General features: G+C 48.9%; 1 protein-coding gene across 1 annotated transcript in view; it reads left to right on the top strand.

Annotated features, from left to right (window-relative positions):
* LOC310800013 (phosphoinositide 3-kinase regulatory subunit 4-like) overlaps positions 1-21,621 on the top strand; it is a gene marked incomplete at its 3' end in the record, with an annotated part of 239,417 nt that overhangs the window by 175,373 nt on the left and 42,423 nt on the right. The gene's annotated exons all lie outside the window — the stretch shown is intronic.

The raw sequence follows: 21,621 nt of genomic DNA, 5'->3' as shown, positions 1-21,621 counted from the left end.
TCTTTAAACTTCCAAACAAGCTGCAAAAAGATTTAAGCTGTCGTATCAATCTATCAACTATACAGAATGAAGTCTGCTGTGTGTGTTTGTGTGACAGGTGTTTGTGTGACAGGTGAAGTCAAGTCAAGTCAAGTTTATTTGTATAGCACATTTCATACACAGAGGCAATTCAAAGTGCTTCACATAAAATGGTTGACAGGAAAAGAAAAGAAAAGAAGAGAATAAAATAGACATTTAAAAGCATCACAACAAAACTTTAAAAAAAAAAGAGTATAAAAAGTGCATTAAGCAACTTCATTAAGCACATAAAATGGTTGACAGGAAAATAAACGAAAAGAAAGAAATAAAATGGACATTTAAAAGCATCACAACAAAACTTAAAAAAAGAGTATAAAAAGTGCAATAAGCAACAGGCGCAGCAGTTGCAGAAAGAGCTAAAACTTATAGAGGGACTCATTGGGTTTGCATAGTAGCATGTCAGCAGTTAAAAGCGACGGTAAACATAAAAGTCTTTAGTCTATTTTTAAAAGTAAGTAAGGTTGGGGCAGATCTGAGGTCTCAGGCAATTTGTTCCAGCTAGCAGAAGCAGTGGGTAAATGCAGCCTTCCCATGATTTGATTTGATCCTAAGGGACAGTTAATAAGCTGGACCCTGTTGACCTAAGAGTTCTAGACGGTTCGTAGCGTGGGAGCAATTCAGCTATGTATTTTGGGCCTAGGCCATTAAGTGATTTATAGACTAATAACAGTATTTTAAAATCTATTCTATGACACACTGGCAACCAGTGTAAGGACTTAAGAACTGGAGTGTATATGATCAGCTTTCTTAGTCTTCGTTAGAACTCTAGCAGCAGCATTCTGAATGAGTTGAAGTTGCCTAAGTTCTTTTTTGGAGAGACCAGAAAAAGGCTATTGCAGTAGTCTAACCTACTATAAATGAAGGCGTGAATTAGTTTTTCTAGATCCTCCTGTCTGGACATGTATCCCCTAATTCTTGCTATATTTTTAAGATGATAAAAAGGTGATTTTCTAATTGACTTAATGTGGGGAGTTAAAGTTGAGATCGGAATCAATAATAATCAATAATGATAGAGACTCAAGGCGTGCAGTGATTTTAAGCCTTTGTTCTTTGGGGCCAAAGACGATCACCTCAGTTTTGTCTTTGTTTAGCTGTTTTTGTCAGCTGCATACACATTTTGTTCAATGTATTTATGACCGAAATAATCATTCATTCAATCATCCATCAATAGTGTGTCATCTTTTCATTGTCAATTGTACTTTGGCAAGTTGGCCATTTCCCCTGGCTGCTGTTGGTTGCTGCTCCACCCCCTCCGTCCATCTAGGGAGAGTTGTAGACGTACAGTCACCAGCTGCTTCTTTTCACACTGACAGCGAGGAGTTTCACCGGTAGGACGTCGTAGCACATGGGAGGATCACGCTATTCCCCCCCAGCTCCACTCCACCCTTGAACGGGCACCCCGACCGACCAGAGGAGGCATTAGTGCAGCAACCAGGATATACATGTATACATGGCCGTAACTAGCTATGAGGACGGGGAGGTCCGGACCTCCCCTAATATTTCAGACAAATTTTTTTTTTTTTTTTTTTTTATAAAACAATCTGCATGGAAAAGCATGAAAACACGGGATCGCTTTATTTTTAATGAAAGGCAGGTCAGGCAGGAAGTCATCTGACGCCGCGTCCGCGGTAACTTGATTCCAAGAGAGCAGCAGCATGGTGGTGAGTGATGACTGTCTGTCTGCCTGGCGAGATAATTGAAGGTGAGCGAGCTGCGAGACATGTGAGCGAGTGAACGACAGACAGTGAGTGACCTGACAGATTTTTTCGCAACAACCAAGAAAGTAAGTGTCTAGTCTGTCTCTTAAGTAATGTTACCTGTGTGACACGTTGGGATGCTACTGGCTAATCATGCATGATGCCAATTGCCAAGCTCCCGAAGTCAGGTATGCAGGTGGCTATATGCATGGTTTCAGTTTCATGACCCAATAAGTAACAAAAAGAGGTGGTGTAAAGTTAAAAACAACATAATATATTTTATTTTATTTTTCAATCGTTCCTATCAGGAATAAATAAATGTCCCTCTGTATGTTTTTTTTATTATCGATGATGACTTTGTGTGTTGTGTACGGCTTGGGTTGTGTACCTGTGTTTGTAGGTGTCATTTTGATATGAATTTGGCTAAAACAGTTTGTGTTTGTTAGTTACAATTATGTTGACAGGAGAGCTGAGCAGGTGGTGACATGAAAGAGAATATACTGAATAATGACATCACAACAGTATAATCCTAATGTTGATTTAAAATGATATATTACTCTAAATATGGGTAAAAAAGGGGGGAAAAAACCCTCAAATTTTTTCGCGCCACCAAATCCGCCTCCCCTTGCTGGACCTCCCCTATTTCGGAACCCTGGTTACGGCCCTGACTGTATATACCCTTAATTCGGCTTCCCACCCGCAGACACGGCCAATTGTGCCTGTACTGTATGGACGCCTGACCAAACCAGAAGTAACACGGTGGCTGGAACACCTGTGACCCTCGTGTTGGTAGGCAGGGAGTCTACCGCTGCCCTACCCGGATGCCCAAGTTGAATTTGTCTTTGTGTGAATAGGCTGACAAACAGCCTACCACTGACGCCATAGAATGTACATTTGAATGGTAACGTGCATAGTTACAGTAGGCTACCAGTCACAACAGCCTTTGTGCTATTGATTTCAAGATTCAAGATATTTATTGTCACACACTTTTGTACTGGTACAAGTAGGCATGTGTAAAACTCTTATGCTGGGGGCTCCATTACAGCACATAGTGCAAGTAAAAACTGTAGGTACATAGTAGGTACATAATCAAGTAGACAGGCAAACAAGTACTTTTAAAGTATGTAGTAAATAAAGCAAACAGTGAAACACAATGAAATAGAAATAAGATAGAATAATAAAAATAGCAATTTGTCGGTAACGTGCAGTCAGGGCAAGTTTTCACCTTGTGAGTGCGTGTTTGTGTCATCAAGGCAGTGGTCCTGGAGACACCTACTGTTGTAGCAGGAACCACAGAAACTGTTTTGAGTACTTTGGCCAGGTTCTTTCTCTGTCTGTCTGTCTGTCTGTCTGTCTGTCTGTCTGTCTGTCTGTGGACAGATTCTGCCAACACAATCATGCAAGATGCAGGCACGAAACTTTACAGGTGTGTACATGACATCAAAATGAAGGCCGAGTTAGAAAATGGGTGTGATCCGAGTGTGATCCACATTCTGCATTTTGCCTGGAGAGGAGAAGAGGGGAGGGGAGGGGAGAGGAGGGGAGGGGAGAGGGTGGGGAGGGGACCAGAGTGGCTGCCTGGAGAGGAGAAGAGGGGAGGGGAGGGGAGGGGAGAGGAGAGGGTGGGGAGGGGACCAGAGTGGCTGCCTGGAGAGGAGAAGAGGGGAGGGGAGGGGAGAGGAGAGGAGGGGAGAGGAGAGGGTGGGGAGGGGACCAGAGTGGCTGCCTGGAGAGGAGAAGAGGGGAGGGGAGGGAAGGGGAGAGGAGAGGGTGGGGAGGGGACCAGAGTGGCTGCCTGGAGAGGAGAAGAGGGGAGGGGAGGGGAGAGGAGAGGAGAGGGTGGGGAGGGGACCAGAGTGGCTGCCTGGAGAGGAGAAGAGGGGAGGGGAGGGGAGAGGAGAGGAGGGGAGAGGAGAGGGTGGGGAGGGGACCAGAGTGGCTGCCTGGAGAGGAGAAGAGGGGAGGGGAGGGGAGAGGAGAGGAGGGGAGAGGAGAGGGTGGGGAGGGGACCAGAGTGGCTGCCTGGAGAGGAGAAGAGGGGAGGGGAGGGGAGAGGAGAGGAGGGGAGAGGAGAGGGTGGGGAGGGGACCAGAGTGGCTGCCTGGAGAGGAGAAGAGGGGAGGGGAGGGGAGGGGAGGGGAGGGGAGGGGAGGGGAGGGGAGAAGAGGGGAGGGGAGGGGAGAGGAGAGGAGGGGAGAGGAGAGGGTGGGAGAGGAGAGGGTGGGGAGGGGACCAGAGTGGCTGCCTGGAGAGGAGAAGAGGGGAGGTGAGAGGAGAGGAGGGGAGAGGAGAAGGTGGGGAGGGGACCAGAGTGGCTGCCTGGAGAGGAGAAGAGGGGAGGGGAGGGGAGGGGAGAGGAGAGGAGGGGAGGGGAGAGGGTGGGGAGGGGACCAGAGTGGCTGCCTGGAGAGGAGAAGAAGAGGGGGGAGGGGAGGGGAGAGGAGAGGAGGGGGGTGGGGAGGGGAGGGGACCAGAGTGGCTGCCTGGAGAGGAGAAGAAGGGAGGGGAGGGGAGGGGAGAGGAGAGGAGGGGGGTGGGGAGGGGACCAGAGTGGCTGCCTGGAGAGGAGAAGAGGGGAGGGGAGGTAACAATGTCATGTGCGTACAACTCGTAAACACATTAAATACGATGTATCCGAGGAGCACGTGAACGCACGATAAGTTCATTACGAGAGAGATTTCCCAAGTGTTCACATGCCTCCCGCGTCGCAGGCTGCTGCCATCAACTCAGTGACCAAGACTCGTTTTGTTTTTACTTGCACTGCTGCACGTGACGGATAGTCGTCATCGACTTGACTTTATTGGTAGAAAGGTCGACTTAAACAAAACAGGAGTCGTGCAACCCCTAGTGTGAATATCCCGAAAGAGTGGCAACACACAAACACGCACACACACACACACACACACGCGCACACACACACACACACGCATGCGCACAGAAGCACGTGACTCACTTTGTCCATTCACTTCCATGCACTCACCTACTGATTGTGATTGTCACTGTATTACATTTGCACTGAACGTGTCTTCTTTGTATGAAAATGCTTTACCATGGCTTGAAAGCTATCAGAAGTGCACAATAATATTCACTAAGTACTTAAAGGAGGACTTACCCCCTAGATATGTATTAGAACAGTGATTTGAAAATACCTATGGAAAAAACCAAGAAATGACATATACTCTTGTCTATACTAGACTCTTTGGCTGTGTTCAAGTCAAGATTTTTTTTCGGAAATCGACGCCATTACAGTTTGCCTACTGCCTCAAAAATAATTTATTTGAGAGGGGCAATATCTTTATAAATATCAACAACTAGCCAATGCTGGTGGCCTGTTTGGAAAGAGCTTTGCTCAAAATGGTTGAAAGTTATATCAATTTGGTAATTCAGTGGCGAACTAGAAATTTAATAATTTTTCTGCATGTATCTCTATGGCAGTGTCAGGGGCGGAGCGACCCTATCAGCCCAGAGGGGGCGAAGCTCTTAGGGGGGCCCCATCAAAAAAAAAAAAAAAAATTTTTTTTTTTGAAGGCCAGGCCAGGCCGCAGGGCCGGTTCCAGAATAAGATGACTAGGGGTGCATCCTAGATAGGAAGGGGTGCAGATGCCCAGCCAAAGGCCGGGCCCACTCGAAAAATTTGACATGTTATTTTACTAAAAATAATGCATTTGACCATCATTTCAAGTAGAATGATACCACCCAAGCAAGAATATTTCAAGTGTTTCAAGTGCTTTACTGAAATATTTGGACCATATAATGATAATACAATTATCTCAACCTTAAAAGGTTACATATAGGTGCCAAAAAGCCATAAAATCACATCAAAGAACAAAGAAAAACAACAACTATAATTCAAGTTTAAACAGTAAGTGTGCAGCTGTAGCATTTATAAAAAAAAAATTTTTTTTTTTTTTTTTTTTTACTTTTCAACTGAGCATGCAGACAAATAAGGGTGCAATGCATGCTTTTGCACCCCCGTAGAACCGGGCCTGCCAGGCCGCGAACAAAAATGTGCCTTTTTTGCATGTTTGAATCGGTTTTAGCCATATTTAGTGGAATATCTCATTTTAAACACACCAATGTTATTGTCTATTGATTGAATTCCTCTCAGACTCACACCACTGACTTTATTAAATAAAGTCATTTTAAGTCACAACTGTAAAATAGCTGATAGCCCCTATATCCGAAAACACAATTTGTCACTCATTGAGCCAAGTAATATTATGTCCAAGAAAGACTACAGTGAAGCCACTTTACAGACAAGCTTGTTCTGAAGAAGAAAAATAAAAACACAGGTTGCCAGCCAGGTGGCCTGGCCTGCAAAAAAAAAAAAAAAAAAAAAAAAAATTCTTTTTTTTTTTTTTTTGATGGGCCCCCCTGACGAGTGGGCCCGTGGCGGCCGCACCCTCTGCCCCGGCGTACGCTCCGCTACTGGGCAGTGTGTCAAACTACGTTACGAGAGCAAAGTGACGTGGGCTCGTTACAGCAGCACACCGCACAATACGACAAACCCCCCGTTCTGGGGTAACACAATGCGAGATTTCTCTACGTCATTCCCTCGTCCAAGTTGCCATATACTGTAGTCCCTTTTTCATTTTAGTTTGGGGGCTTTTCGTGATTCTTGTTAAAAGTTGTGCAAAAGTTTTCCTCTCAGCGCAGTGCAGGCTGCGCCTCCTCCCTCCTGCCAGACCCCGGCTGGCGAAACAGCCTGCTGCATGCATGGGGCGCTCTGTAACCTCACGGAGCAACAAACAAACACAGACAGAAATAGCTGGTGTGCGATTTTTCTGCTCTATACAGTCTGAGATTTGGTACAGGATTGAGGGAATCCCGCATCTGTTTGCGAAGGTGCGACTGGACAGGACGCTTTTCACAGACGGGCACAGTAGTCGGAGCGAGGCGAGTGTCTCTCAGGGCTACTCAGGGCACAGCTGCAGATCTCTCCTCCTCCTCCTCCGCGCATTCAGTCTGTCCAAAATCAATACCGATATAATCTCAGTAGGAGGGATGCAGGGAAATATATGATAGTAGCCGATGTGTTTAGAGAAGCTTTGTCACGTTGTCACGTCGTAGTATAGCGTTATATTTTACATGTGCGCTAAACTGCGACGATATTTGTTTGCGGAAATATCAGACTGCTCTCTCTGCTCTCAGAGCACAGAGAGCCCAGCTGCTGCTGCGCGCGCCCGCGGAGCTTGGGGCTCGTCCATGACGTTACAGTACGACTCTCTCCCGCCTGCCTGGGCTGGAGACAGTGCTTGCAACTCGGACTGATAATATAAACATCATCATTCGAGCTTATCCAGGTAAGATATTAATAAAGTAATGACACATTCAGCGGGAAACTAACTATAATTAAGACATGTGCCAACTTTGACGACGTTTGGTTCAGTATTTTAAGAGCAAACTTCAATGTAGTTGTAGTTGTAGTTAGTTTATTGTCCACCAAAGTGGAAATTCATCTTTTGGATGAATAGGCATAGGCTTGGAGTTCTGAGGAGCCGAAAGGGTACAGGGGGGGTAGGAGAGTAATTATCTTGAAATCACATAGTCTTTGGTTCACCGTGACGTCACAACGTGTCAAATATCCCATTCATTTGAGAGAAAAAAAAAGCACTGTTGGACCCTTAGAGGGCGCTTATGCCAGGTATGCTGCTGAAAAATGATACAAATGGTAAAATGGCAACAGTTTGGTGTCAAATGTGGAAATTTTGACCAGAATTCTTCACACATCACCCCCAAAGTCATATATATTGGTTAAAAGCTGAAAAAAAGTGTTTTGGAGGTAAGTTCTCCTTTAATGAACATGTCCCTATCATGTAATACAGTGTATTGACACCGTGTAACAACACAGTAATGTGAGTACAAAGTATACAAACCCTTTGTGTACTAAAATAAGAACAAGAAATAACAATAAGAAAGTAAGTCAACATGACAAGGTGTTTAGTTTCATTTCTTTGACATGGTTTATATAGCCGACGTAGCCACGATTTAGCCCACTTCTAGCCAAAACATTTTCAGTGAGATGGATAATATCCCGTCATGTTTCGGGCAGTGGGCAGCTGGTTAGCAAAAATGGATTGTTATAGTGGTGCAACTCTGTTGTCAGGCCCGTATCCAGGGTTTCGAAATAGGGGAGGTCCAGCAAGGGGAGGCGGATTCCGATTCCCCCCCCCCCTTTTTAGCCATATTTAGAGTAATATATCATTTTAAATAAATAAAAATTTAACCTTTTTTAGCCATATTTAGAGGAATATATCATTCTAAATCAACATTAGGATTATACTGTTGTGATGTCATTATTCAGTATATTCTCTTTCATGTCACCACCTGCTTTTTATTTTTTTCTCTGAAATATTAGGGGAGGTCCGGACCTCCCTGTACTCATAGCTAGATACGGGCCTGTCTGTTGTAATTTTTATTTTTCAGCACATCCGATTTGAACGTTTTGTTGTGTGGTATTTGTAATTACCTTTCTCACAAGAGAAGCGACTCAACTCCTGGTCCAGTCACTTATCATCTCTCGCCTGGACTACTGCAACGTGCTCCTGGCCGGCCTACCTGCCACCGACATCCGACCGCTTCAGCTCATTCAGAACGCTGCAGCCCGTCTGGTATTCAACCAACCCAAATTCTCTCACGTCACTCCCCTCTTCCAGGACCTCCACTGGCTTCCCATCTCGGCACGCATCAAATTCAAGACACTTGTACTGGCCTACAGGGCAGTACACCAGTCAGCTCCCCTGTACCTGCAATCTATGGTCAGGTTCCAAACCTCTCAGCGCTCCCTTCGCTCCTCCACCAGTGCAGGTCGCCTCGCCCCTCCTTCGCTACGGGGGCTCAAAGGTCGCTCATCCCGATCTCGACTCTTCTCGTCCCTGGCACCTCAATGGTGGAACGAGCTTCCACCTTCGGTCAGGACGGCTGAATCACTGCCCATCTTTCGGAAAAGACTAAAGACACACCTTTTCAGGCTCCATCTGGGCCCTTCTTGATCTAACTTCTTTCTCTCTTTCTAAAAAAAAAAAAAAAAACTACTAACCTAAACTAAACTTGTACCACTGTTCCTTCAGAAGTTGTAGTTATCATAGACTGTGCTCCATAGTTGATTGCTCTATTGCTGACAAAAATGTGTTATTGTAAGTCGCTTTGGATAAAAGCGACTGCCAAATGGCGTAATGTAATGTAATTATGTTTTGGGACGATTTTCATGAAGTACTTAAAGTGTATTGAGTATTATTGTATAGTCATACTTTATAGGTTCACAGGTTAATGCACATGATTTAAATTAAAGTGTTACAAAAAAGTCAGTGGAGGATTTTAGGAAGGTTATGAGGAACATGTTGCGTTGAGGATCTGGCCTTGTGCATGTGGCTGTTATCTGTGTCCTGGATGCTGTAGATACACGTTCACTGTGTGTACATACTGTAGGCATCAAATCTGACTTTTCATTCTTTGCAGGTTATTTATACAGCCATAAAAAATATGTCTGATCTTGCAAAAATATCTTTACACTACAACCTTCTCTGAGCAATTCAGAGGATTCAACTGGCAGAGAAAACACTTGATACCATAGTTAGGGGTCACACACACACGCACGCACGCACACACACACACACACACACACACACACACACACACACACACACACACACACACACACACACACACACACACACACACACACACACACACAGTAATGTTAACAAATGAGGAACATTGTTTCAATATAAATTAAATCATTCTGAAACATTTTATATAAAAAAGAGTTGATGGGACATCATTAAATTCAGCATGGTTGAAACACCTGCAAATGTGTAATTATGTACATTGTATTCTACTTGGGGAGCATTGACAATAACGTGCTGGCTCCATCTCAGAGAATGATGCATGATTCTCATCTGATGCACTGACTGTATTACTCGTGTTTTTATTGTGGCTAATAATAACTCCATATGTAACATATCTAATAAAAACAACATCTAATAACAGTGGATGTCGTTGGCTGCTGTATGAGATGCCGGTGTGTTGGGCTGTATGCTGAATAAACAGAATAATACAATATTACTAATCCACTAGTGATTAAATCAGTTGAGCTACATTGTTCCCACACCTTTTTTTATTTATTTTTTTATTTTCAGTTTTATATTAAAGATTAAAAAATAAATAAATAAAAATTGTTATGCTAAAACGACTAGTCGACTACTAAGCACAGTGTCGACTAGTGGTTTTACTAGTCGACTAGTCTGTGAATGCCCTAATACGAACTATGCCCGCTGGATGCCAATCTTCTTGAAAGACATGGCACAACTACCAGATACCCACCCATCAGTCCACAAGGCTTTCTTGGAGGGGAAGTTTGTCGTGCAACGTGGTGACAAGAAGTTCACACTAATGGCAATTAGGGATGTCGAAAATCATAATTTTTCTTGACCAACAACCGACCCTCATTAGCCGACAATTGGTCGGTTAACCGAGAAGATTAAAATGCGCTATTTGACTGTCTGTAGGAAGAAAACCCCCCCATGATGGCTTCATGCGCCAGTGAGCAGTGTCCGTCTGAATGCATGGGTGGGCGTGGCTCGTCCCCTATCCACTTCTTTTAATACATACATGGCCATGATGCCTATGGGTGCTTCTTCCGGTATAATCCTCCCAGCCTTGTTGCTGACAGCTTGACTCCCGTCTGTAATGTGTCAAAGCTGCAGGCGAACGGAGCAAATCACTAATCAGGTCCAGCTTGGCAAAAATCTCGTCGATAAATATCCAGAGTTGCTCAAAGAGCGACAGAAATAGCGGATGTGATAGATAGAATTATTACATTCACTCAAATAAATCGTCAAACCAGTCTTATTTATTGTGACAAGCGACTCACCCTCCCCCCCCCTCCCAGCATCAGAGTTAACTCTGACACTGGGGGGGAGGGGGAGGGAGGAGCCATGATGTAGAGGGAGGAGCCAGGATGTAGAGGGAGGAGCCAGGATGTAGAGGGAGGAGCCAGGATGTAGAGGGAGGATCCAGGATGTAGAGGGAGGCGGGGTTTTGACTTTTCCAATGCAACAGAAGACGTCTACGGGCTATGAGTGAGGCAAAAGCCACAACATCAGATTCAGTTTTAGAGAGATTAGCTCATGTAGAGGGCACCCCAAAAATGGAAATAAACGGACATGGGTTCAGTGTAATATTAAGGGATTCGCTTAACATGATTAAAAAAACCATGAGCAGAAATCAAACAGCTTTGGACAGAGGAAAAACATATGGGTATGATCAGCTGGAGAAAAGCAGCATCGCTCACAGGTGTCATTTGTATCAGGGAACAGTCTGCTAAGCGTAGCTTTTGTGTACTGAACCCTGTGTAGAACTTTGAACTGGATTAGGGTTAGACGAGAGCATGAGGATGTAGTCTCTTAAAACAGACTGTCTCATCTACATCCAGCGAATGCAGCTATACACAGTCTGTACGTTACACCCCCAGAACATGCACAAGGAAGTTGGGAAAAAAACCTTCAGACAGGAAAGAAGTTCAGAAGTTCGACGGAATCCGACCAATCACGACACGTGTGTCCACAAAAGATGCGGCATATTGGATTCTGATTGGACTAATGAGCGGAAGACCCGCCTTTCTGCGATTCTGATTGGACTAATGAGCGGAAAACCCGCCTTTCTACTTCCCATTCCGCTTGGTGCATGATTCTCCCCCACGAAGTACAGACGGTATGGCGGAAGCATTTGAAAATTGCGGAAGCCAACTCGTCTGTTCTAAGAGACTAATGAGGATGAGGAGTTGACTCTAACTAGCGCCTCCTCCCAACATTCATCAGACAGTCACACACACACACACACACACACACACACACACACACACACACACAGACTGTTTCTCTCTCTATCTACTTCTTTTTTCTGTCACTTGTTGCTTCTCTCTCTCCCTCTCTCTCTTTCCCTCTTTCTCTCTCCTCTCTCTTTCTCTCCCTCCCTCTCTCTCTCTCTTTCCCTTTCTTTCTCTTGAGTTGTTTGTCTTTCATTCAGCTGGAGAGAGGCTGGCTGTGTTTCTGCTTTAACTTCATGGTTGTATGTAGGCTATATTGTGTATGTGTCATTATATGTTGTGTGAATACAATAAAAAATATACGATGAAGCAAAACATGCAGTTTTCAGTAAGGTCACCTTTGGGACAATGGGATCTGTTCTCTTTAAGATGAGGGTTTGTGTGGAGCAATGTCGCCCTCTGGTGGATTAAACAGGCCACTACAGCATGTGTGCAGGCTGGCTGGCTTTGTTGTTTCTACTCTGAACGTAAAGCTTCTGGCATACTCTTCGCGCCCAGCCAAGCGCATAGGGCGGACGGCGATTATGACGACATCGCACGGGGCGTGTCGGGGGGCGAGGCCTGAGCGCAGCGCGGCGCGTCCATGGAGATTTTTCTATCAGCGCGTCGGTTTTGCTGCCTGTGCCTGAGATCTCCGTGGTAGGCTATCAGCGGATATCTGCTGTGATTGAGTCCTCACCGTCGTAAAGTCGCCTTCAAAGCATGCTGTTCGATTATAACGAACTAGTTGTGTGGCTTAGCCTTCCCAAATGTGGAGGGGTCGTTTTTTATAATTTAATACTGAAATAAACCTTGCTTGGGATGTGAAGTATCCACTGGACAGGCTAAATAGCACTGCTGCCACCACCTTTGTTAATCCGGTGAGGTCCGGTGTCAGATCCCTGAGCACAACCCACACGGACAACGACGTAAGTAAAAGATATATGCTTTAATGGGAACAAATCATAACAGCTATGAACAGAGAACCGGCCAGTCATAACATTTCCCTCTCCCACAGGTCTGCCCACCTAGCCTACCCACAGCCCTCTGTTGGCGAGACAATAAATTACACTGCACCCCCTTTGAACACACTAGGGCAAAACACTCAGGTATTGCAATTGGCGCTAAGCGGCCACACTCAGGTTATTGCCTACTGCTTAAGCGCCACACAGGATGTCCCCATAAACATGGTGCACTCAGCCCCACAGGATTCAACCCCCCCCCCCCTAGGTATAGCAGGCACACAGATAAGACACGCTGGAAGTCACCCTATAAACATAGGCACACAGATAAGACACACTGGAATTCACCCTATAAACATAGGCACGCTTTTACATCACCCAGGATTTTACCCTATATAGCAGTAAGCACACTAGTCACACAGGATTACCCCCCAGCGAGCTCGGCAGTAGGCACCCTTTAAACATCACGCTCGGCGCTTTACACCCCATTAGATTCCACCCTATATAAATATAGGCACGCGTTACATCACACACTGTAAGACGCACACTCAGAGTGCACACAAGCGGAGCAGGGCGGGACAGACCTAAACGTTCCTACTGTGCCTAAAAGCTAACTTCCGCCAGTCCTCATGAGACGCAAAGCTGTTGTCTAAAATCATGTAACAAATGAACATGGACAACAATCGACAAGACTACAATTCACACAGAACATAAATTGTGTACATGTTAAAATGACCACTTAACTGGCCGGTGCACAGCGACCCTCCCCCGGGGGGTCTCGGCGGATAGCGCTGGTCCAACCCGGCTCATGTAGTGAGAGTCTGCGGGGGAAGCGTTGGTCCAGCGCGAACATAGGACGGCCAACGCGTGTCGGACGTCCCAAACCAGAGCTGGGAGCGGGATGGGCACTCCTAATTTCCCCTGCCGATCATTGGCCAAAACAACCAGAAGAAACCCGTGGCCTACGGTCTTCAGCCGCCGGCAGCACTATCACAGCTGCGAACGGCACCCGCCCGCCTCCCGTTCCGTGAGTGCGGTACCGTCTTGGCACCAGTCAATGACAGTCTCTGTTCAATAATGACCGCTCGGACAGCAGCCCTGTCCTGCTTCACAAGCACCGCTCCCAGACACACACCCGGCACGCACTCCGCCCCGCTTTATCAGTTCTCCCTGTTCTAATCAAGTCCAGCCGCGGCTGATCAACTCAGGAGCCAGTCAATCGCGCGCAGCGTCAAACAGGTGAAATGTCGTGGTTGTGATTACCTGTCAATCACCTTTACCGTGGACAAGCCTGGTCCACTACACTCCCCCCTCCCTTGTCTGTGACTCGTCCCAGAGTCAACTCATCTCGAAGTCTCTGGACCAGACCGGTGGCCGCCTCTGCCGTCCTTGGCGCGTCTCCTGCAATGTCTGTTGTCCCGTCTGCTGCCGTCCTTCCCTGGCAAGCTGACTGGGGGTCGATGTGCTCCTCTGCGATGTTGACGCTCCACTCTGTCGCGCTCCATCACGGGCGGCCTGGCTGGTGATCTCTGCGTCCTCAAACCCTAGGTCTGCCGGCTGCTGGACACTCCGTGCCGGTCCTCCCGTCTGCCTCCCTCTCTCGACCACCCTCTGGCTGGGGACGGATGCACTCTCCGGCCCTGGATCTGCTGGCTGATGGACACTCCGCGCCGGTCCTCCCGTCTGCCTCCCTCTCTCGACCACCCTCTGGCTGGGGACGGATGCACTCTCCGGTCCTGGATCTGCGGGCTGATGGACACTCCGCGCCGGTCCTCCCGTCTGCCTCCCTCTCTCGACCACCCTCTGGCTGGGGACGGATGCACTCTCCGGCCCTGGATCTGCTGGCTGATGGACACTCCGCGCCAGTCCTCCCATCTGCCTCCCTCTCTCGACCACCCTCTGGCTGGGGACGGATGCACTCTCCGGCCCTGGATCTGCGGGCTGATGGACACTCCGCGCCGGTCCTCCCATCTGCCTCCCTCTCTCGACCACCCTCTGGCTGGGGACGGATGCACTCTCCGGCCCTGGATCTGCGGGCTGATGGACACTCCGCGCCGGTCCTCCCATCTGCCTCCCTCTCTCGACCACCCTCTGGCTGGGGACGGATGCACTCTCCGGCCCTGGATCTGCTGGCTGATGGACACTCCGCGCCGGTCCTCCCGTCTGTCTCCCTCTCTCGACCACCCTCTGGCTGGGGACGGATGCACTCTCCGGCCCTGGATCTGCGGGCTGATGGACACTCCGCGCCGGTCCTCCCATCTGCCTCCCTCTCTCGACCACCCTCTGGCTGGGGACGGATGCACTCTCCGGCCCTGGATCTGCTGGCTGATGGACACTCCGCGCCGGTCCTCCCGTCTGTCTCCCTCTCTCGACCGCCCTCTGGCTGGGGACGGATGCACTCTCCGGCCCTGGATCTGCTGGCCGAGGGGCTTCTCCGGACCTTACAGTGGAACCAGGGGCTTGCCAACGGGACCAGCCAGCACTGGCACTTGCTCCTGAACCTGGAGGCCTGGTCTGCAGTCTATGTGCCTCCTCCTGATTAATTGTCTCTGTTATAGGGGAAAGGAAGGGTTTGAGCCTGTTGTAATGCAGAACCACCTCCGGCCCTCCCTCGACCAACACTAGCCGGTATAAAACGTCTGTGATTCACTCCATGACTTTATAGGGGCCCTTAAACCTCCTCTGCAGTTTGGGACAGACGCCCTTCTTCCTGGCCTTAGAGCGCACCCAAACCAGCTCCCCCTCTGAGTAATATTGCCATTTCACCCGAACATCAAAGGCGTCCTTCTGCCTACCGGAGGCCCTGGCCTGATGGCCCCTCACAGCTCCCACTACTGTGGCTAAGGTGTCATTAAGTTTAGACACATACTCTGTAGCTGCAGTGAACCTCTCCCCCCCATCAAGACCCAACATAACGTCCACTGGGAGCACTATCTCCTGTCCAAACACAACCTTATACGGCGTAAACCCTGTGCTCGAGTGCACACTGCTTCTATAAGCCAGCATCACATAAGGCAGGAGCGCGTCCCAATTAGCCTGGTTTTCCTCTATAAACAAGGACAACATTGAGAGCAATGTCCTGTTAAACCTTTCCACCATCCCATCAGACTGGGGGTGGTAGGGCGACGTGCGGGTTTTGTGAATGTTAAGCAGCTGGCACATTTCCTTAAACACGTTTGACTCGAAATTGCGCCCTTGATCTGTGTGAATAGTGCGGGGAGCTCCCAGTCGACAGACCCACTGCTCTACCATAACCTTGGCCACTGTTTTAGCTTCCTGGTTGGGGATGGGAAAAGCCTCTGTCCATTTTGAAAAATAATCCCCAATTACCAAAATGTACTTATTTCGATCAGGGCTTTCCGGCAGTGGCCCCAAGATGTCTAATGCCACCCGCTCGTATGGCCTTAAAGCAACTGTCGACTGAAGGGGGGCACACAACTGCTGTCCAGTGGTCTTTCGGGACCCACAGTCCACACACTCCCGGCACCACTGCTTAACATCCCCAAACCACCCCGGCCAGTAGAAACGGTCCTTCACCTTGGCTTGTAACTTTTGCACCCCCAAGTGACCGGCAGTAACAGAATTGTGCAACTGTTCTAACACCTTTGGAACCCAGGATTTGGGGAGCACCACCTGAACCTGTTTAGCTGCGTCAGAGTTTACAGGTGGTACTCTCACCAACCTAGCACCCTGTACCTGCAGCTGAGACCAAACAAGTGCGAACTTCCGCAACTCACTAGGAGGCTGCAGACATTCCTTCCTCCCCCCCTTAAGAGCGAGGATTTGTTGCAACTCAACATCACCTCTCTGAGCTTGTGCCAACTCATCTCCCTCCTCTGGACCCGGGGGACCCACACACTGTACGGAACATATGGCCGGGGCCATGGGAGACCCTCCCCCCATGGTGTTGGACACGACAGCTGGCAGGAAAGCAGGTAGCCTGGAGAGGGCATCAGCATTAGCGTGCACTCGCCCGGGGCGGTGCACAATACGGTACTGGAAATTGGCCAACTGCTCCAGCCACCTGGCCAGCTGTCCCTCTAGGCCCTGGAAATTGTGCAACCACCTCAAAGAGTTATGGTCCGTCCTGAGCACAAACTCCTTGCCCAGCAAATAGTGCTTAAAATATTTGGTGAACGCAACCATACTCAACAACTCCTTTTTGGTGGTTGCATATTTCCGTTCCTCTTTAGTCAAAGCCCTACTAGCATAAGCTATGACATGCTCCCGACCCGCCTCTTCCTGTGACAGGACCGCCCCAATCCCCACATCACTAGCATCGGTGTCTAGAAGAAAGGTCTTGTGGGGGTCTGGATACGCCAGGATGGGGGCAGACATCAAGCCCAGTTTAAGGTGTTCAAAAGCCGACTGGCAGTCCCCTGACCATTTAAACCGCCTCCCCTTCTCTGTGAGTTGATGAAGGGGGCGTGCGATTTCCGCAAAGTCCTGCACAAACCTCCTATAATAAGAGGCCAGGCCAACAAAACTCCGCACTTCGGTCTGGTTCTTTGGTGATGGCCACTGTCGCACTGCCTCTACCTTCGCGGGGTCGGCTTCCACGCCCCTCGCTGAAATGATATGGCCCAAATACTTGACCTGGGTAGAAAACAAATTGCATTTCGCTGGCTTTACCTTAAGGTTAGCCTGGCCTAATTTGATTAGCACCTCATCCAAACGAGATAAATGCTCATGAAAGTTTCGCCCGAATACTATGATGTCATCTAAGTACACTAGACACGTTGTCCATTGCAGATCGGCCAGGACCAGATCCATTAGCCTCTGAAAAGTACTGGGGCTATTGCACAGGCCAAAACTCATTACGTTAAACTCAAAAAGGCCTTGACGCGTAATAAATGCCGTTTTAGGTTTGTCTTTGGGGTCCACTTCGACCTGCCAGTAACCACTGGCCAGGTCCAAAGTGGAAAACCAACACGCATTATACAAGCTGTCAAGGGCATCGTCAATGCGGGGCAGGGGATACGCATCTTTTCGGGTCAAATCGTTCAATTTGCGGTAGTCTACGCAAAAGCGAAGACCTCCATCGCGCTTACGGACAAGAACCACCGGCGCGGCCCAGGGGCTGTGAGAAGGCTGAATTATCTCATTTTTAAGCATCTGCTTTACATGGTCGGATACCTCCTGCTGCAAATGAAGGGGGACACGGCGAGGGGGCAACTTCACTGGCTTTTCTCTCCCTGTGTCGATCTGATGTAAAGTGAGGTGAGTCCTGCCCAAATCGTTATCCCCCGAACTAAATACTGGTAAATGGCGGCTTATCAAATCGCGAATAGCTGCCACTTCAGGGGCTTCGAAGGTTTTTTGGTCTAACCCAAGATGGGTTAACAGCGTATCAACTGTCCAGGGGCCCCGTGCAGCCCCCCCCATCTCAGACATGCCCAAATGTTCCGCCCTACTCCCCACTTCAATATCGGTGTGCAGCATACCCACTTTTACTCCGCCCTTCAAAATGAGAGGTTCGTCCGTTACATTAATGACTCGAATCGGCAGGGTGCCCTGTTCCACGCTACAGACCACACGTGCTACCATCACATCACATTGGTCGGACACTGATTCAGCTGGCTCCAGCATTCCCTCTCTACCCGGCCCAATAGCGTTAGCTACCCTACCTGTAATGATGACTTCACTGCGGGGGGGAATGATGGTGTCAACCGGGATTGTGACGGCTTGGGGTTTTACTGCATCTGCTGGTATAATAAGGGGAAGCAGTTTACCCATTAACCTACATTCCTTCTTCCCGAAGTCTACCACTGCTCCGTACTTGCTGAGAAAGTCGAATCCTAGTAGGATCTCTTGCGATGGCACGTCAGCCACTAAAAACTCAGCAACTAATGCAAGAGACTCAAACTGACACAGTGTGCCATTTTCCTAGGATTCCCATCCCCCCACCGTTTGCAGCCGAAACATCCCCTTGGTGCCCGCCCAACGCGGACCCCCCTTTAGTGATAGCTAACCACACCCCCTTTGGGATCACAGACAATGCTGCCCCACTGTCCACCAACAGGATGGAGTCCACCCCCCCCACTTTCGCTGAAACATAACCCGAACCCCCATGGTTGCTAGCAGCGGCCACAGTTATACCAGTGTGCTCGGGGGCAGGCAGTTGGCCTGCTGTACCTGCCCCCTCTAGTTTCCCTGTAAGAATGGGCAATCACGTCTGAGATGTCGGTTACAGCCACATTCCCAACACCCCCCTCCTGCTTCTCTAAACCCGCGGCTAGGCATACTACGAGGTGTTGCACCACCCCAGTGGTCCCCAACTGGGCTTTCGGTGGGCTTGGGGGGAATTTTAACCTTTTCAACTGATTGCATGTTTTTAACAGTGATTTGAAGGCCCCGCACCTCCTGTCGCAACTCCTCTACCACCCCCAACAACACCCCCATTTGTTCATCGCTGCTAGACTTTGCCACAGACACCCCCATCACTTTGGCCTCTGGGGCTGCATTGGTGTACTCAAGGTTCCTAAGCAGTTCCATTTCAGAGGATAGGTCGATGGCGTCTTCTAATGTTCTAGGTTTAGCACCCCGTAAACTGACGCGGAAATCACCCGTGGCAAAGTATAGGATAAACTGATCCCTAGCCAGCATATCCTGGGTGTGCTCATCCGCGGTGGGGTATGCTCTAATTGCCAACCTCCTCAAAGCATTCCCAAATTCCCTGGCTGTCTCATTAGGCCGCCGGCGCCGGGCAGTAAAGCTAGCACGGCTCCAGTCATCACTATCATTTGGTTCAAAACATCGGGTCATAGCTGCTTTTAATAAGGCAAAGTTGTTCTTAGCCTCCCTGGGCAACCCGCTATACATGTCCCGAGCGCGACCTGCCAGCAAGAGAGACATAAACTTGACTTTAAGCGCCTCATCCCATTGATTCACTTCGGCCGCCAAGTCGAACTGTTCCGACCAATCGGACCACTCACGGCCTGCTCCTGTAAATGTATCTGGCATGAAAACTGGGCGGGGGGTCGAAAGGTAATTACGCCCAACGGGAGGTGCTATACCACCACCCGAGGAGCTGCTAGAGGGGTGGGCGCTCTGCTCAGCGCCGGGCGGTGGGTTATTCTCAGAATCTGACATATTTTTGTTTTGTTTAACAAAGTAAACAAAAATTATAGGGTAGATCCCACCACTGCCACCAGTGAAATAAACCTTGCTTGGGATGTGAAGTATCCACTGGACAGGCTAAATAGCACTGCTGCCACCACCTTTGTTAATCCGGTGAGGTCCGGTGTCAGATCCCTGAGCACAACCCACACGGACAACGACGTAAGTAAAAGATATATGCTTTAATGGGAACAAATCATAACAGCTATGAACAGAGAACCGGCCAGTCATAACATTTCCCTCTCCCACAGGTCTGCCCACCTAGCCTACCCACAGCCCTCTGTTGGCGAGACAATAAATTACACTGCACCCCCTTTGAACACACTAGGGCAAAACACTCAGGTATTGCAATTGGCGCTAAGCGGCCACACTCAGGTTATTGCCTACTGCTTAAGCGCCACACAGGATGTCCCCATAAACATGGTGCACTCAGCCCCACAGGATTCAACCCCCCCCCCCCCTAGGTATAGCAGGCACACAGATAAGACACGCTGGAAGTCACCCTATAAACATAGGCACACAGATAAGACACACTGGAATTCACCCTATAAACATAGGCACGCTTTTACATCACCCAGGATTTTACCCTATATAGCAGTAAGCACACTAGTCACACAGGATTACCCCCCAGCGAGCTCGGCAGTAGGCACCCTTTAAACATCACGCTCGGCGCTTTACACCCCATTAGATTCCACCCTATATAAATATAGGCACGCGTTACATCACACACTGTAAGACGCACACTCAGAGTGCACACAAGCGGAGCAGGGCGGGACAGACCTAAACGTTCCTACTGTGCCTAAAAGCTAACTTCCGCCAGTCCTCATGAGACGCAAAGCTGTTGTCTAAAATCATGTAACAAATGAACATGGACAACAATCGACAAGACTACAATTCACACAGAACATAAATTGTGTACATGTTAAAATGACCACTTAACTGGCCGGTGCACAGCGACCCTCCCCCGGGGGGTCTCGGCGGATAGCGCTGGTCCAACCCGGCTCATGTAGTGAGAGTCTGCGGGGGAAGCGTTGGTCCAGCGCGAACATAGGACGGCCAACGCGTGTCGGACGTCCCAAACCAGAGCTGGGAGCGGGATGGGCACTCCTAATTTCCCCTGCCGATCATTGGCCAAAACAACCAGAAGAAACCCGTGGCCTACGGTCTTCAGCCGCCGGCAGCACTATCACAGCTGCGAACGGCACCCGCCCGCCTCCCGTTCCGTGAGTGCGGTACCGTCTTGGCACCAGTCAATGACAGTCTCTGTTCAATAATGACCGCTCGGACAGCAGCCCTGTCCTGCTTCACAAGCACCGCTCCCAGACACACACCCGGCACGCACTCCGCCCCGCTTTATCAGTTCTCCCTGTTCTAATCAAGTCCAGCCGCGGCTGATCAACTCAGGAGCCAGTCAATCGCGCGCAGCGTCAAACAGGTGAAATGTCGTGGTTGTGATTACCTGTCAATCACCTTTACCGTGGACAAGCCTGGTCCACTACAATACATAGAATTGGGAACGTTACATTCAATTTCATTCAGACTGCCTGGAGCCTGGAGCGTCCTGCACGAGATGGAGTAGCTCTGTTAGCGCGCGCCCGAGAGAGAGAGAGAGAGAGAGAGAACGAGGGGGAGAGAGAGACCCGCGCGCCCGAGAGAGAGAGAGAGAGAGAGAGAGACTCTCGCGCTCTCTAGTGCGCGCGAGTCTCTCTCTCTCTCTCTCTCTCTCTCTCTAGTGCGCGCGAGTCTCTCTCTCTCTAGTGCGCGCGAGTCTCTCTCTCTCTCTCTCTCTAGTGCGCGCGAGTCTCTCTCTCTCTCTCCTTCAGTCTCAACCTGCTTTACTGGCTTGTTGACAAGAACATTCCTGTGTTGCCAAAGTGAACGGATGAAAAAGAGAATCAATAAAAAGACAAATATATTTCAGGGAAATCAAAACAAAGAAATAGAAGATAGAAAAGGATCA

This window comes from Poromitra crassiceps, assembly GCF_964638095.1.
Source record: "Poromitra crassiceps genome assembly, chromosome: 29".
Classification (NCBI taxonomy): Eukaryota; Metazoa; Chordata; class Actinopteri; order Beryciformes; family Melamphaidae; genus Poromitra; species Poromitra crassiceps.
Note: the sequence above shows the minus strand (reverse complement) of the source record. Positions and strands in the feature narration are given on the sequence as shown.